At 41.2% G+C, this 18987-nt stretch overlaps 1 long non-coding RNA gene across 1 annotated transcript in view; it reads left to right on the top strand.

Annotated features, from left to right (window-relative positions):
* Positions 1-18987, top strand: part of LOC139534105 (uncharacterized) — a 982995-nt gene that overhangs the window by 543007 nt on the left and 421001 nt on the right. The window lies entirely within an intron of this gene.

The following is an 18987-nucleotide window of genomic DNA, read 5'->3' as shown; positions in this document are numbered from 1 at the left end:
ACGCTACAGTCCTGAACTAGGGAACACAGAACAGATGAACACACGAACAGGAACAATCACCCACAAAACACACTACAAAACAGGCTACCTAAATATGGTTCCCAATCAGAGACAATGACTAACACCTGCCTCTGATTGAGAACCATATCAGGCAAAACAAGTAACCCCACATAGAAACAGACAACATAGATAATACCCACCCAGCTCACGTCCTGACCAACTAAATAAAGAATAAAGACTAAACAAAGGAAATAAGGTCAGGAACGTGACAGTACCCCCCCCCCCCCCCCCCACCCCCCCAAGGTGCGGACTCCGGCCGCAAAACCTGAACCTATAGGGGAGGGTCTGGGTGGGCATCTGTCCACGGTGGCGGCTCTGGCGCTGGACGTGGCCCCCACTCCACCATAGTCAATCCCCGCTTCCGTGGCCTCCTCAGACGAAGAGGAGGAAATCTGCCATTACAGAAGAGTTTTGACAATGTGACTTCAGTTTTGACCAATGCATGTTAGAAAATTTTAAAAACGAATATGCTGCACATAAATGTCTATGGAAATTATCCCTTTCCATACAAGCTATTGCTAGGATTTATGCATTTTAAATATCGCTTTGAGTTTCAAACCTGTTCCATATTTTTATTTGTATTTATTAAGGATACCCAGTAGCTGCTGCCAGGGCAGCAACTACTCTTCCTGGAGCCAAACACATTAAGGCACTTACATTACACATAAAACCAAAAATAAAACAGTACATCATTTAACATTATTACACCACTACATATCTACAATACAAAATGTATGATACCACCATACAACAATATTACAATGTACATGTGTGTAAAGTGCATGTGCTAGCGTTTGTGTGAGCTAGATACATTCTCAAACAAACAATCTTGAGACAAGTAAGCAATTGTTACAGGGTTTTAATGTTCAGGAAAGACCCCTTTTGGCCAACATAAAATATTCATTATTTATATTAACATAGACATGTGTAGTTCACTGGTAAGTCAACTATTTACTATACTGTTATTACAGTTAATCAGAATGGAAAGTCTAAGCTTCCAAAATAATCCTTTGAATCTTAAAACATCATGCGGGATAAGCATGCATTGTGCCAGACATTTATTAGTTCAAGACAGAGTAAGAAAATGGTGCCATGATTATGTAGGATGAAGTTAGTTGCCCCCAGAAACTGATCTAAGAAACTGATTTCTCCTCCCTTATGGTTTTTACCAATAGAGAGAGACAATACACTTAAGAATGGCTGAGCTCAGATGATATAGCCTCATCTTCCAGCTTTTGCATCTCCCTTACCTTTACCCCATACATATTGTCATTGTTTCCACTTATGTTTCAACTTTCATATTTTATTAATGTAGTACCCATGAATTTCAGTATATTCCATATTAAAATAGAATGATGCCAATGAAGTTCTGGATTGTCTCTGTGTGAAAGCAATGCTCTAAATGTCCACATGAGGTCTCTTCTCATCCATATTTGCAGCAGAAAAAGTGCTGGAGATCATACTGTTCAACACCCTCCAAACCAGAGAGACTCTGTCTTGCAGTGGTTCCGCCATTTTGATTCCCACCTTGGCAAGAGAGTGAGCATCGGTATTATTGATACACAACTAACCAGTTCATAGCTGAATCAGTGATTTTCCACTGAGCGTATTATTACTTCCTGAAAATAGTATTGGACGTTTAAAGACATCTTTTCACCTTTTATGTAACTATCTGCAAAGTGCAAACGTTTATTTGCACTGTTCCTTTTTGGGGCAAAATGTCAAAAGCAAAGACAGGAAAAGTAAAGGCCCTTATATCACAGCATTACATTGTGAAGTTATAGTTATGTGCTGATCGTTGGTCCCCATTATGAACTGGTTGTTCTCAAAATAGGGGATTTGGGAACCAAACACATATCAGATTTATGTAAGTCTTTCTTGAATATACTGAGTGCCATTAGTCCACAGGGTTAGATTTTTTTGTTGAAACATACAGACAATCTCTCTCTCACTCACACACTCACACACACACACACACACACTGCACTGCTTAACAGGTTTTAGCAGGTTCTAATGGCTCAGCCCACAAGGCAAAAGTTTTAAGAGTCATGTCGCATTAGTGCTGACCTTGCTGATTGAGCTTGCTTATAATCACATGGGTCAACTCTGAGGTCAGCTGAACGGGTCATTTGTTTTAACTTTAACAACCATTTTCTGCTTCTCAAAGCACATGTTGGAGAAAACACTAGCAGACATGCTAATGTATGTAGCCTGATTATTTGCAGTACTCGACTCAGCAGAGAAAGAGAGACTGGCTAAATCAAACAACTGGCTAAATCGTAAACAACAGGTGTAGACTGTTGTACAGTCTACACAGTGAAATGCTTAGTCACAGGTCCTTTTCCAACAATGCAGAGTTTACTATGAAGATAAAAAATAGTGACACAAGGAATAAATAAATACACAGTAAATACACAGTGAATAACGAATAACAATAACGAGTAAAGTAACATGGCTATATACAGGGAATACCAGTACCTAGTCGATGTGCAGGGTAACGAGATAATTGAGGTAACTGTGTACATATAGGTAGGGGTAAAGTGACTAGGCAACAGGATAGATGATAGACAGTAGCAACAGCGTATGTGGTGAGTGTGTATGTGTGACCCCCTTCCCAACTGTGTGTGTGGACCATGTTAATTCCTTAGTTATTTGGACACAAAGGAATTTGAAGCTCTTGACCCGCCCCACTACAGCCCCATCAATGTGAATGGGGATGTGCTTGCCCCTCCGTTTCCTGAAGTCCACGATCAGCTCCTTGAGGGAGAGGTTGTTGTCCTGGCCCCACACGCCAGATCTCTGACCTCCTCCCTATAGGTTGCCTCATTGTTGTCGGTGATCAGTCCTACCACCGTCGTGTCGTCAGCAAACTTGATGATGGTGTTGGAGTCGTGCGCGGCCACGCAGTCATGGGTGAACAGGGAGTACCGGATGGGACTAAGCACACACCCCTGAGGGGCCCCGTGTTGATGGTCAGCGTGGCAGGTGTGTTGTTGCCTACCTCAGAAAGTCCAGGATCAAATTGCAGAGGGAGGTGTTCAGTCCCAGGGTCCTGAGCTTGGTGATGAGCTTGGAGGGGACTATGGTGTTGAATGCTGAGCTGGAGTCAATGAACAGCATTCTTCCATAGATATTCCTTTTGTCCAGGTAGTTGGGGGCAGTGTGGAGTGCATTAGAGATTGCGTCATCTGTGGATATGTTGGGGTGGTAACTGGAGTTGTTTCAGGGTGACCAGCCTTTCAAAGCATTTCATGGCTATAGATGTGAGTGCTATGGGGTGATAGTAATGAGTGAAAGAGAAAGAGAGCGAGACTGGGAGAGGGAAAAAGAGTGAGGGGGCAAAGAGAAAGAAAGATAAAGAGAGGCTAGTCATTTTGTGGCCCTTGTCATCAGCGCCCTGTTGGGACAACAGATGTGCGATGATGTCATGCAGAAAGGGATAGGGTGTGTGGAGGGGTGGAGCAAAAGAAGCCAGCGTGGGAGGACAGCGGACTGGCGGAGCCTTGATCCAAGTGAGGGAGAGAAAAGGGAAGGGAGGCGGGCAGAGAAAGCAGGGAGGGGGAGAGGGAACTCTTTTTCAGCCACTGCTCCTCTTCAGCCCTGCAGCCCAGTATTAAGTTATTTCTTATAAAGAACACACTGTTTATGATGAAAAATGCAGATGTATACATTTATAGTGCTTTATAATGCAGCAACTTTATAGTAACAACCCTAGAGGGCAAATAACTGTAAACAATTGTATTATCTACAAAATCCTATGTGCATCTACAAAATCATCACTGTTTAAGCTCAAGGGATAGTTACTGTGTAAATATGCTGAACTTGTGCTACCCTTTCTAGCAGCACAACACAAAGCAGTGCTTTCTAAACGAGGGGACACACACATGGTTGTAGCTTGTTTGTGCAGTTGTTGCAATGCTCAAATTTATCCTCCGATCCCCTGACTATCCGTAGTATAAGAAGTCAATTGTTCCCTGCGGTATGCTGTGACAATGAGTGTTTGTGGTCATCCGAGGCAAGCTATACAGTAATTGTACTGTTCACTCACTGCTGCTCAGAGACCAGGCCATATCTCTGTGTGTGTGTGTGTGTGTGGCTCATTGCTGCTGCACTAGTGGGGTCACCTCAAGGGCATAATGCTCCCAGTCAGTCACTCTATCAATTCCCTTGTCCTTTGCAATAACGATTATGCGATTATAAGATGAAGATAAACTTTTAGCTTTGCTTGCAGTTGTAGACTGACTCCCCTCCAGTCGAGTCCTCAGGTCCTACTCAGGGTAGTTTTTGCTGGCTTGGCAGCAGGAGAAATGGAATTAATTAAGGCCAGGGGATATTTCTGAATAGGTTTCTGCAAATACACATCCATTCCTGGCATTGTAGTTTGTAAGTGTCGGTGTGAGGGGTATTGTGTAGAGTGGGGTAGAGTTGAGTGAGAGAGTCTCAGAGTGCCTCAGAGCCAGCGCAGGAAGGCAGGAACTATGTCAACCTGTGGGACTCAGTCCAAGAAAAAGTGACACAGTTCAGGGAGTGTTATTTTTTTCTGGCATGAAATTTAACTACGACTTTGACTTTTTTTAAATAATGTACAAGTCAGGTTGTGACTGACTCTTTTAACATAATGTATCCTACAAGGCCCTCAAACTCAACTCTGGACCTCTAAGCCAGTTCCACTATGTTTTTTTCCCATTGTTCCCCTCTAATTAAAAAATAATCAGGGACTGGGACCTGGGACACCAGGTGGGTGCAAATAATTGTCAGATAGAACAGAAAACCAGCAGGCTCCGGACCTCGTAGTGTAAGAGTTGAATACCTAGGTCTTCCAGTTCTATTAAATCAGCTAGAGCTAGACACGCTCAATTGACTTTTATAATGCAAAACTTCAATATGTCACTATGGTTCACAACATGTATGTAACCAAAAAGGTATGAGACTAGCATACAGCTAGCATTGCCCTTGCTAACAATAACAAATAGACACAAATGAAAAATATGTTATCATCAGACAGTTAAATACAGCTAAATCTACCAGCAGTAGGTTAGCTACCACACCCCAACAATGCATGGTTCTGCTTGTGTCTCTGTCTCAATGTGGTGAGCCTGATGGCTAGGCCATGACCTGTTCATGAGGAAAGCCTCCCTTGGTAATCATTCACCTGTTACCTGTGGCAACAGAGCTACAGCAGACACCCGCAGTGCCAACAGATAGCAGGGCAATAACAGCACTGGAGAGACACACACACACACACACACACACACACACACACACACACACACACACACACACACACACACACACACACACACACACACACACACACACACACACACACACACACACACACACACACACACACACACACACACACACACACACACACACACACACACAGACACGTGACCTGTTATTGACAATCACACAGACAGACTTTTGACTGCCTTATCAGTGAAAGCTTAGGCCTACTCTGTCATAGTCTGTCACATTTAGGACTAATGATTTTTTTTAAATTATGGGTATATTTGACTTTCAGGTGGTTTCTATACTTTGTGTTGGTAGTACGGAACATGTTGCAGGTCCATTTAATAACAATATATTCTATTTTATTCTATGTGAAATAGCAGAGGTTATTGGGAGGCCTCTAATAACCCTGTTCTTCAGAAGAAATAAGAGTGATTAGCAGTTTATTCTGTGTAGATTTCTGACATAAGGTTAATTTCCAAGAGTGACCTCTCCCTCACGATGTCAGTTCAACATGAACACACTGTATAATAACTAAAGTTATTAAAGTGATTAGCAAATTATTCTGCATACATTTCTGAAACAAGGAGAATGAGGTTCACAATGTCAGTTAAACGTGAACACAGTGCATAATGTAATACTGCATAGCCAAGAGGCACAGAAGAAATCCACGACCTGGATACGAGATATTGTAACAGAGTAGAGCTATAAAACCTGATTACATAACCATGGATATTAGATGTTAAAAGAGTAGAACTACCCCAGAGGCCTGAACACGCAGTGCCTGCCTAGGCCCTAGGGTGTGGCACCTCAGCAAGTCTTTGGTGAGGAGGAAAGGAGGGATAGAGAATGGAGGGGGGAAGTTCAGTTTGCAGTTTGTACTGCTTTGGTTTCGCCTCCTTGTCCGTCGTTGCCATCTCTTAACTCTCTCCCGTCCCAGAATGGTCTCCGTCTGAGAGCAATGGCCTGAAATAAAAGTGCGAGCTAGCTAGGGCCCTGGCTGGTCGGCCGCTCAGGACCCAGAGAATGGCTGCTTTGTCTCAGCTGCCATTTACACTGTCTGGAGGCATGGAGAGAGAACTCAAAGAGAGTGTCTGATTGCAAATTAGCACAGGCCTTAGTGTGAAATGGAGCTACCCTCACCCTCCAGTTTATCCCCTTCCTCCTTCATTCACTCCTTCCCTCTATACCTCAGATACAGTTGGTGCTGGAGGAAATTGGGAGAAATAGTCTTGCGAAAGCTACAGGTTTTGAGTCTTTGATAGAAGTTATTCAACTCAATTTGTGAAATTTGAGAAATCAAGATTTACTTTAATATCGTGTGAATCTAAATCAGAGCATGTAATTTGTCTTCGCTTGTAAACTGTTGTTAAATTATTGTCCACTAATTTATACAGTATAAGTTAGTGGGCATGTACATCATTTAAAATAATTTATTACGGGTTAAATGCAGATCATATCTTCTCATTTGCCTCATAGGCTTACTGTGTGATCTTGCAAACATTGCTATTTGGAATGAATATGTGAATGACACAGTATTTTGCAATGTTAGAAAAGTGTGTGATGTAATTTATTCTTAATGCACGGATAAACAAGAGTCCTGCATCATCGGAACCTGCTCTACAAAAACACACACACACACACACACACTTGACACACAGCTATAATCTCATTACATTTGTCGGTAGGGATCTATACTGTAGGGTTACTGAGTGTAGTCCTCTTAACCCATACCCATGATATTACTGTAATCTTACTGACATACGGAATGATACTACACCGAACAAAAATATAAACACAACATGCAACAATTTCAAAGATTGAGTTACAGTTCACATAAGGAAATCAGTCAATTGAAATCAATTCATTAGGCCCTAATCTATGGATTTCACATCACTGGGAATACAGATATTCATAGGGTTGTGGATCAGAAAAACAGTCAGTATCTGGTGTGATCACCATTTGCCTCATGCAGCGTGACACGTCTTCGTCGCATAGAGTTGATCAGGCTGTTGATTTTGGCCTGTGGAATGTTGTCCCACTCCTCTTCAATGGCTATGCGTAGTTGCTGGATATTGGCGGGAACTGGAACACGCTGTCTTACACATCGATCCAGAGCATCCCAAACATACTCAATGGGTGACATGTCTGGTGAGTATGTAGGCCATGGAAGATCTGGGACATTTTCAGGTTCCAAAAATTGTGTACAGATCCTTGTAACATGGGGCCGTGCATTATCATGCTGAAACATGAGTTGATGGTGGCGGATGAATGGCATGACAATGATCCTCAGGATCTCGTCACGGTATCTCTATGCATTCATATGGCGATCGATAAAATGCAATTTTGTTTGTTGTCCGTAGCTTATGCCTGCCCATACCATAACCCCACTGCCACCATGATGCACTGTTCACAACATTGACATCAGCAAACTGCTCGCCTACATGACCCCATACACGCTGTCTGCCATCTCCCTAGATGCTGTCACGCTGTCTGCAGTTGAACCCGGGATTCATCCGTGAAGAGCACATTTCTCCAGCATGCCAGTAGCCATCGAAAGTGAGCATTTGCCCACTGAAGTTGGTTACGACGCCGAATTGCAGTCAGGTCAAGACCTTGGTGAGGATGAGGAGGATGCAGATGAGCTTCCCTGAGACGGTTTTTTGAGTTTGTGCAGAAATTCTTTGGTTGTGCAAACCCACAGTTTCATCAGCTCTCCGGGTAGCTGGTCTCGGACGATGCCACAGGTGAAGAAGGCGGATGTGGAGGTCCTGGCCTGGTGTGGTTACATGTGGTCTGCGGTTTTGAGGCCGGTTGGACGTATGCCAAAGTCTTGAAAACGACATTGGAGGCGATTTATGGTACAGAAATTAACATTCAATTCTCTGGCAACAGATCTGGTGGACATTCCTTCAGTCAGCATGCCAATTGCACACTCCCTCAAAACTTGAGATATCTGTGGCATTGTGTTGTGTAATTATGTGATATTAAGACGTTATTATGAGATGCTAAATCATAATTATGAGATGCTAAGTCATAATTAGAAGATAGGTTGTCATTATTATGAGATGCTAAGTCATTATTATGAGATGCGTTTTAGGCGGTCTCTATCACATGAATTCAATGTGCACTTTGCATCAGGCCCTCTTCAACTTTCAAGCATAACCGTATGTATATCCTATAGGCAATCTCACATTGTGTGTGTGTGTTTGCATGCGTGCGAGCGAGTTTGTGGTGATATTGTTATATTAATGTATTGGAGAGTTTTGTTGATGTGAGTTAATGTCTGTTTGATGTGCCTGTTTGATGACATCTGGTTGACATCAGATTTAGGTTTCACCTCGGGCCTAAGAACAGCCCTTAGTTGGGAGTTATCACACAATAATCCCTGCGTTCTCATGCCTTATTGCTTAAGTATCTCATTATTATTACTTAGTATCTCATTATTATGACTTACTATCTCGTTATTAGGATTTATTATGCCTTCAGACTTTTTTCACATTTTGTTGTGTTACATTCTGAATTTAAAATGGATTAAAATACGTTTTTTTTGTCAATGGCTTACACACAATACCCCATAATGTCATAGTGGACATTTTTTTTTTTATGTTTACAAATTAATACAAAATTTAAAGCTGAAATGTCTTGAGTCAATAAATATTCAACCCCTTTGTTATGGCAAGCCTAAATAAGTTTAGGAGTAAAAATGTGCTTAACAAGTCACATAATACTCACTCACTGTGCAATAATAATGTTTAACATGATTTTTGAATGACTACCTCATCTCTGCACCCCACACATACAATTATCTGCAATGTCCCTCAGTCGAGCAGTGAATTTCAAACACAGATTCAACAACAAAGACCAGGGAGGTTTTCCAATGCCTTGCAAAGAAGGGAACCTATTGGTAAAAATATAAAAAGCAGACATAAAATATCCCTTTAAACATGGTGAAGTTATTAATTACACTTTGGATGGTCTATCAATACACCCAGTCACTACAAAGATACAGGCGTCCTTCCTATCTCCGTTGCTGGAGAGGAAGGAAACCGCTCAGGGATTTCACCATGAGGCCAATGTAAATATGTAAACAGTTTTGACATAAATCTACTTGAAAATCTATAGCAAGACCTGAAAGTGGTTGTATAGCAATGATCAACAACCAATTTGACAGAGCTTGAAGCATTTTGAAAAGGATAATGGGAAAATGTTGCACAATCCAGGTGTGGAACGCTCTGAGAGACTTACCCATAAACACTCACAGCTGTAATCGCTTCCAAAGGTGCTTTTATAAAGTATTGCCCCAGGAGTGTGAATACTTTTTTTTTTATATATAAAAAATTGCATTCTAAAACCAAATACATGTGTAAAAACGTTTTCCCTGAACTATGGGCCTGTGGGAACCCTGTTATCCAAATTAAATAACGGTAGTCACAGTAGTCTATAGCCTGTAAAGTCACCAGAGTGTTTTATAGCCATAGGCTAATTATGAGGAAACGTGTCTTGTAGCCCGAGGCTAATTATGGGGAAAAGTGCATTCTTGTCCTGCACAATAATTTAAAGCAAAACAGTTACAAATAATACTTTACAATGCTTTTATCATACCACAAATTAGCTACCGCTCATCTAGAATTCCTAGAAACATGTTGAACCCTCATATAACAGAATACAATAGCTAAATCATATCTGTTGACATGGAATTATATAGCCTAATCACAAGTCCAGGCATGAAATCACCTGACACTGCATGCCTGGAGGAAAAAAATATATACAACAGCACATGCTTTATTTCAGTTGAAGCAGGTAGATTAAACAGGTGCATTGTGCCTAGGCCTAGCCTACTCGTTTATTGGGTGCCTTTTTGGCGAAGGTGTTTTTGGGAAAATAGGCTAGGCCTACATGCCTGGAAATTATTATGAAATTGATATGATGGCCTACATTGACAGAACGTGTGTTTGAGACCTAGACCTATGCCTCTCATTTGCATTTACTTGAAACTGCCTCGGTAAAATGACAAAATATGCTGAAAATATGCTAGGCTAGCCTATATGAACACAAGTCTCAGGTCTATTCTAGTAGGTATACATTGGAAGTGAAGGACTCCATTTAACACTTGAATAGACCGAACGAATTCCGATTGCGTTATTGAAAAGCAATGTTTTCCATGTTTTATTATGGAACAACTTCAGTGTGGTAACGTGTGTAATAAAAACGAGTGTAATAAAGAAATTAACAGGAGTAGCCAAAACGTGGTGCCTCGAGTTTTTATTTTATTTTTTATAGCTAATGTTATATTAAATAGTGTTGCATGCATGCATTCTATAAAAACGGATGCGTGTGCATGGCTGTTTGTTTGCAGTAGGCTAATGCTCCACACTATCGACACCTCTTATCTTTTGTAAATATGTAATTGTAGTAGGACTATGCTAGGTCCAGTGGTTTTCAAATCTGAGATAGTGCCGCGACAGGCAGGCAGCTGCGAATCACAGTTCACCTTAGCTGAACTTCGCAAATCTATTTCAGCAATGGCTGAACACAGTGAGTTTGTCGGGTCTACTGAGTCCGGAGGAAATGTTGGTAGCCTATTCTCAATTAATACTTTTAAAAGAGTCGGCGAACTCATCACATTTTCTTTTGCTATCGATGCTTCTTTGCAGAAGGTTATATAGGCCTACTTTGCTACAATGTATCTACTCAGAGCGCGGGTCACTACACAGCCTAGTCTTCTTTTTTCACACTCGCATCGTTGTTGCCGCGGTGCAGCGAGGACACACTACTTACGGGGGGAGTGGAATTGGACGTGAGGGAGAGACAGACCAACACTTGGTGATGGTCGCTCAAGACTTGAACTTGAACTTAAAATTGGCGTCCGTGTCAAATCGACGTTCATCTTCTTTTTTCCATAAGAAATATGCATTTTCTGTGATTCAGTGACAAACTACGAGGAGATATGAGGAAAATACAGATGTTTTGAAGATAAGCAACTAAACGTAAGTTAATGTGCTCCATAAAAACAAACCGCATTTATTGTAGGGAATGGCCGTTTCAAATTGTGTGCTGTCTGCCGGTGGATAGCATGTATTTTCAGTGCGGTGGATGACACGATTCAGAGACAGAGATGTTCGACAATCTCGTCTCGTCCGTAGGCAAGAGGGAATTAAGTTTTCGCGGGTAATTATTTCAACCGCAAACTAAATAGCCCCTAACAATGTTATGTTGTTCCTTACAATGACATCAAACAAAACAAACCAAATCAATATATAATGCATTTATATTTTGATGAAAGGGAGATGAAAGGGAGAGACAATTGCAGTTAAAGAAAGAAAGAGGTCAGTTTTATTTCAAGGTTTATACAATATCTTTTCTCTTTGTTGTTCTTAACAGAGAGTTGAAATGCAATGATTATAGCCGTACCATCTCCACTAATCCACCATGAAGACGACAAATCCTTTTAAAATGTGCATTTGTGGCATTTGAACAAATATGCATTTAATAAAATAAAATGTTATTTCGCCAATTTGAGCTGTTCACTCGGTAAATTGTCAGACTGAGATATGATTTGATTGTGTGGTTTTCCTATCTGTTTCCATTAGGTTTTCCCTCAAATATGTTTTAAAATGGAATATAGCCTGAATAGCCTGCTAAATATATACAACTATTCAGTCCTTGTGTCTTATAATGATTCACATAGTAAGGGACAAAAAGAGATCAATAGAAAGTTGGGAGACAATTGCCTTTGAGGAGTTGAAATTAGTTGGTGTTTTGCTATGATATGTTGATAATAATCTCAGCAATGCATCCTGTGTGTCCGTGGAAGAAAATAGCCTACTCTAGCCTAAAATTATTTAGCTGTAAATCATTCTCAGAATATTTTCACTATTTGCCTTTTTTGATGGTGATCATTTGTAATTTTCAGATGCAAAGATACAAGGGTATTTCTATAAAAGTGCTAAAATGTGCTGTGATGTCTGTTTCTGTGCTAGCTGCTCAACCTTGGACATTGAAGAAGTGGACATTTCAGATCAACAGAAAGTCAAAGATTTGAAGAATGCATGTTATAGACATTGTTATAACAGGGAGGTTTAACATGTTTTTATTATGTAACTATTCAGGGACACGAAAACAGTTTAAATCGTAATGAGAAATCTGCCAAAATATTTTTCTGATTTAAGTCACATTTTACTTTTTTAAATGACTGTACTGTGATTGCTGGGTGAAACATATTGTAATATGATTCAGTGCATAATGCATTAGATTTTAGTGCTGCATTACAAATGAAAAACTTTGAGTGAAACTTGTATTTCTTATTTATAATGATTACCAAGTAATGGTTATTAGTTCTACATTTGTAAATAAAATAGGCAGTGTCTTCTTCATTTGAGCCTTGTCAGTCACAGCACATATTTTCTGTGTTAAGTGCGCACAAGTGCTGGGGTCAGTACACAGAGTAGGCCCTCAATTTTTTATTTAACTAGGCAAGTCAGTTCAGAACAAATTCTTATTTACAATGACGGCCTACCCTGGCCAAACACAGACCAATTGTGCACCGCCCCATGGGAGTCCCAATCCCACCTGGATGTGATTCAGCCTGGATTTGAACCAGAGACTGTAGTGATGCCTCTTGCACTGAGATGCAGTGCCTTAGACCGCTGAGCCAATCGGGAGCCCACATAACAGGTTGACTCTCACAGCCAAAGCTGTCAGTTGCACAAATCAACTGAGAGAGAGATTATGTATTTTGTATACATAATAATAATAATAATAATAATAATAATAATAATGTATATACAGTACCAGTCATGGCATTCTCTCAACCAGCTTCATGAGGTAGTCACCTGGTATGCATTTCAATTAACAGGTGTTCCCTGAAAAAAAGTGAATTTGTGGAATTTCTTTCCTTTTTAATGTGTTTGTGCCAATCAGTTGTGTTGTGACAAGGTAGGGGTGGTATACAGAAGATAGCCCTATTTGGTAAAAGACCAAGTCCATATTATGGCAAGAATAGCTCAAATAAGCAAAGAGAAATGACAGTCCATCATTACTTTAAGACTTTGAAAGTTTTTTCAAGTGCAGTCGCAAAAACAATCAAGCGCTATGATGAAACTGGCTCTCATGAGGACCGCCACAGGAAAGGAAGACCCAGAGTTAATTCATTAGAGTTACCAGCCTCAGAAATTGCAGGCCAAATAAATGCTTCACAGAGTTCAAGTAACAGACACATCTCAACATCAACTGTTCAGAGAAGACTGTGTGAATATCAGGCATTCATGGTCGAATTGCTGCAAAGAAACCACTACTAAAGGACAGCAATAAGAAGAAGAGACTCGCTTCGGCCAAGAAACACGAGCAATGGACATTAGACCGTGGAAATCTGTCCTTTGGTCTGATGAGTCCAAATGTGAGATTTTTGTTTCCAACCGCTGTGTCTTTGTGAGATGCAGAGTTTGTGAATGGATGATCTCTGCATGTGTGGTTCCCACCGTGAATCATGGAGGAGGAGGTGTGATGGTGTGGGGGTGCTTTGCTGGTGACACTGTCTGTGATTTATTTAGAATTCAAGGCACACTTAACCAGCATGGCTACCACAGCATTCTGCAGCGATACGCAATCCCATCTAGTTTACGCTTAGTGGGACTATCATTTGTTTTTCAACAGGACAATGACCCAACACACCTCCAGGCTGTGTAAAGGCTATTTGACCAAGAAGTGCTGCATCAGATGACCTGGCCTTTATATTCACCCGTCCTGAACCCAATTGAGATGGTTTGGGATGAGTTGGACTACAGAGTGAAGGAAAAGCAGCCAACAAGTGCTCAGCATATGTGGGATTCCTTCAAAACTGTTGGAAAAGCATTTCAGGTGAAGCTGGTTGAGAGAATGCCAAGAGTGTGCAAAGCTATCATCAAGGCAAAGGGTGGCTACTTTGAAGAATCTAAAATATATTTTGATTTGTTTAACATTTTTTGGGTTACTACATGATTCCATATGTGCTATTTCATAGTTTTGATGTCTTCACTATTATTCTACAATGTAGAAAGTAGTAAAGAATAAAGAAAAACCCTTGAATGAGTAGGTGTGTCCAAACTTTGGACTGGTACTATATACAGTGGGGAGAACAAGTATTTGATACACTGACGATTTTGCAGGTTTTCCTACTTACAAAGCATGTAGAGGTCTGTAATTTTTATCATAGGTACACTTCAACTGTGAGAGACGGAATTTAAAACAAAAATCCAGAAAATCACATTGTATGATTTTTAAGTAATTAATTCGCATTTTATTGCATGACATAAGTATTTGATCACCTACCAACCAGTAAGAATTCCGGCTCTCACAGACCTGTTAGTTTTTCTTTAAGAAGCCCTCCTGTTCTCCACTCATTACCTGTATTAACTGCACCTGTTTGAACTCGTTACCTGTATAAAAGACACCTGTCCACCCACTCAATCAAACAGACTCCAACCTCTCCACAATGGCCAAGACCAGAGAGCTGTGTAAGGACATCAGGGGTAAAATTGTAGACCTGCACAAGGCTGGGATGGGCTACAGGACAATAGGCAAGCAGCTTGGTGAGAAGGCAACAACTGTTGGCGCAATTATTAGAAAATGGAAGAAGTTCAAGATGACGGTCAATCACCCTCGGTCTGGGGCTCCATGCAAGATCTCACCTCGTGGGGCATCAATGATCATGAGGAAGGTGAGGGATCAGCCCAGAACTACACGGCAGGACCTGGTCAATGACCTGAAGAGAGCTGGGACCACAGTCTCAAAGAAAACCATTAGTAACACACTACGCCGTCATGGATTAAAATCCTGCAGCGCATGCAAGGTCCCCCTGCTCAAGCCAGCGCATGTCCAGGCCCGTCTGAAGTTTGCCAATGACCATCTGGATGATCCAGAGGAGGAATTGGAGAAGGTCATGTGGTCTGATGAGACAAAAATAGAGCTTTTTGGTCTAAACTCCACTCGCCGTGTTTGGAGGAAGAAGAAGGATTAGTACAACCCCAAGAACACCATCCTAACCGTGAAGCTTGGAGGTGGAAACATCATTCTTTGGGGATGCTTTTCTGCAAAGGGGACAGGATGACTGCACCGTATTGAGGGGAGGATGGATGGGGCCATGCATCGCGAGATCTTGGCCAACAACCTCCTTCCCTCAGTAAGAGCATTGAAGATAGGTCGTGGCTGGGTCTTCCAGCATGACAACGACCCGAAACACACAGCCAGGGCAACTAAGGAGTGGCTCCGTAAGAAGCATCTCAAGGTCCTGGAGTGGCCTAGCCAGTCTCCAGACCTGAACCCAATAGAAAATCTTTGGAGGGAGCTGAAAGTCCGTATTGCCCAACGACAGCCCCGAAACCTGAAGGATCTGGAGAAGGTCTGTATGGAGGAGTGGGCCAAAATCCCTGCTGCAGTGTGTGCAAACCTGGTCAAGAACTACAGGAAACGTATGATCTCTGTAATTGCAAACAAAGGTTTCTGTACCAAATATTAAGTTCTGCTTTTCTGATGTATCAAATACTTATGTCATGCAATAAAATGCAAATGAATTACTTAAAAATCATACAATGTGATTTTCTGGATTTTTGTTTTAGATTCCGTCTCTCACAGTTGAAGTGTACCTGTGATAAAAAATTACAGACCTCTACATGCTTTGTAAGTAGGAAAACCTGCAAAATCGGCAGTGTATCAAATACTTGTTCTCCCCACTGTATATAAATCAAATAAAATTTTATTTGTCACATACACATGGTTAGCAGATGTTAATGCGAGTGTAGCGAAATGCTTGTGCTTCTAGTTCCGACAATGCAGTAATAACCAACAAGTAATCTAACCTAACAATTCCACAACTACTACCTTATACACACAAGTGTAAAGGGATAAAGAATATGTACATAAAGATATATGAATGAGTGATGGTACAGAACGGCATAGGCAAGATGCAGTAGATGGTATAGAGTACAGTATATACATATGAGATGAGTAATGTAGGGTATGTAAACAAAGTGGCATAGTTTAAAGTGGCTAGTGATACATGTATTACAGAAAGATGGCAAGATGCAGTAGATGATATAGAGTACAGTATATACATATACATATGAGATGAGTAATGTAGGGTATGTAAACATTATATTAAGTGGCATTGTTTAAAGTGGCTAGTGGTACATTTTTACATAATTTCCATCAATTCCCATTATTAAAGTGGCTGGAGTTGAGTCAGTATGTTGGCAGCGGCCGCTAAATGTTAGTGGTGGCTGTTTAACAGTCTGATGGCCTTGAGATAGAAGCTGTTTTTCAGTCTCTCGGTCCCTGCTTTGATGCACCTGTACTGACCTCGCCTTCTGGATGATAGCGGGGTGAACAGGCAGTGGCTTGGGTGGTTGTTGTCCTTGATGATCTTTATGGCCTTCCTGTGACATCGGGTGGTGTAGGTGTCCTGGAGGGCAGGTAGTTTGCCCCCGGTGATGCGTTGTGCAGACCTCACTACCCTCTGGAGAGCCTTACGGATGTGGGCGGAGCAGTTGCCGTACCAGGCGGTGATACAGCCCGACAGGATGCTCTCGATTGTGCATCTGTAGAAGTTTGTGAGTGCTTTTGGTGACAAGCCGTATTTCTTCAGCCTCCTGAGGTTGAAGAGGCGCTGCTGCGCCTTCTTTACAACGCTGTCTGTGTGGGTGGACCAATTCAGTTTGTCCGTGATGTGTACACCAAGGAACTTAAAACTTTCCACCTTCTCCACTACTGACCCGTCGATGTGGATAGGGGGGTGCTATATATATATATATATATAGGGGGGTGCTATATATATATATATATATACTACCAGTATAGTACCAGTCCTAATATATATATATTAATGTTCAAAAGTTTGGGGTCACTTAGAAATATGTTTGTTTTCCATGAAAACATACATGAAATGGGTTGCAAAACGAAAAGCAAATATAGTCAAGACGTTGACAAGGTTATAAATAATGATTTTTAATTGAAATAATAATTTTGTCCTTTAAACTGTGCTTTCGTCAAAGAATCTTCCATTTGCAGCAATTACACCCTTGCAGACCTTTGGCATTCTAGTTGTCAATTTGTTGAGGTAATCTGAAGAGATTTCACCCCATGCTTACTGAAGCACCTCCCACAAGTTGAACATTTATTATGTACCATACGGTCAAGCTGCTCCTACAACAGCTCAATAGGGTTGAGATCTGGTGACTGTGCTGGCCACTCCATTATAGACAGAATACCAGCTGACTGCTTCTTCCCTAAATAGTTCTTGCATAGCTTGGAGCTGTGCTTTGGGTCATTGTCCTGTTGTAGGAAATTGGCTCCAATTAAGCGCCGTCCACATGGCGTTGCAAAATGGAATGATAGCCGTCCTTCTTCAAGATTCCTTTTACCCTGTACAAATCTCCCACTTTACCACAACCAAAGCACCACCAGACCATCACATTGCCTCCACTATGCTTGACAGATGGCGTCAAGCACTCCTCCAGCATCTTTTCATTTTTTCTTGCTCTCACGAATGTTCTTCTTTGTGATCCTTAGATTCGTCGAAACTTAGATTCGTCTGTCCATAACACTTTTTTCCAATCTTCATCTGTCCAGTGTCTGTGTTATTTTGCCCATCTTAATCTTTTCTTATTATTGGCCAGTCTGATATATGGCTTTTTCTTTGCAACTCTGCTTAGAAGGCCAGCATCCCAGAGTCGCCTCTTCACTGTTGACGTTGAGACTAGTGTTTTGTGGGTACTATTTAATGAAGCTGCCAGTCGAGGACTTGTGAGGCATCTGTTTCTCAAACTAGACACTCTAATCTACTTGTCCTCTTGCTCAGTAGTGCACGGGGGCCTCCCACTCCTCTTTCTATTCTGGTTAGGGCCAGTTTGCACTGTTCTGTGAATGGAGTAGCACACAGCGTTGTACGAGATCTTCAGTTTCTTGGCAATTTCTCGCATGGAATAGCCTTCATTTCTCAGAACAAGAATAGACTGATGACTTTCAGAAGAAAGTGCTTTGTTTCTGAACATTTTGAGCCTGTAATCAAACCCACAAATGCTGATGCTCCAGAAACTCAACTAATAGTCTAAAGAAGGGCAGTTTGATTTCTTCTTTAATCAGGACAACAGTTTTCAGCTGTGCTAACATAATTGCAAAAAGGGTTTTCTAATGATCAATTAGCCTTTTAAAATGATAAACTTGGATTAGCTAATACAACGTGCCATTTTGGAACACAGGAGTGATGGTTGCTGATAATGGGCTTCTGTACACCTATGTAGATATTCCATAAAAAAATCAGCCGTTTCCAGCTACAATGGTCATTTACAACTAGGGTTGCAAAGGGTAGGAAACTTTCCGGTAAATTTCTGGAAATTTTCTGGAAATTTTCCATGGGATGTTAAGCCCGGGAATTTGGGGAGTTTTGCTTAAATTAATCAAAAAAGTTATCCTATAACAGTGAATTTTTTTTGTGGGATACACATAAGTCAATTCTAGGTCTTGTGGCATATTTTTGTTAAACTATCCCCAATTCAATGGAATTGCAACCCTCTGCATGCACAGTGCATTTTTCCATCACATATACAGCTGATTTTCAAGATCTTGCACTAGTGAGATGCTATTGAGCCCACACTACTACACTGTCTGAGCCAAGGACTGCATGCTTTCTGGTAAGTTTTGATTACAGTACTGGGTGGT

Source organism: Salvelinus alpinus, chromosome 11, assembly GCF_045679555.1.
Source record: "Salvelinus alpinus chromosome 11, SLU_Salpinus.1, whole genome shotgun sequence".
Classification (NCBI taxonomy): Eukaryota; Metazoa; Chordata; class Actinopteri; order Salmoniformes; family Salmonidae; genus Salvelinus; species Salvelinus alpinus.
This window is presented reverse-complemented; position numbering and strand designations above follow the sequence as displayed.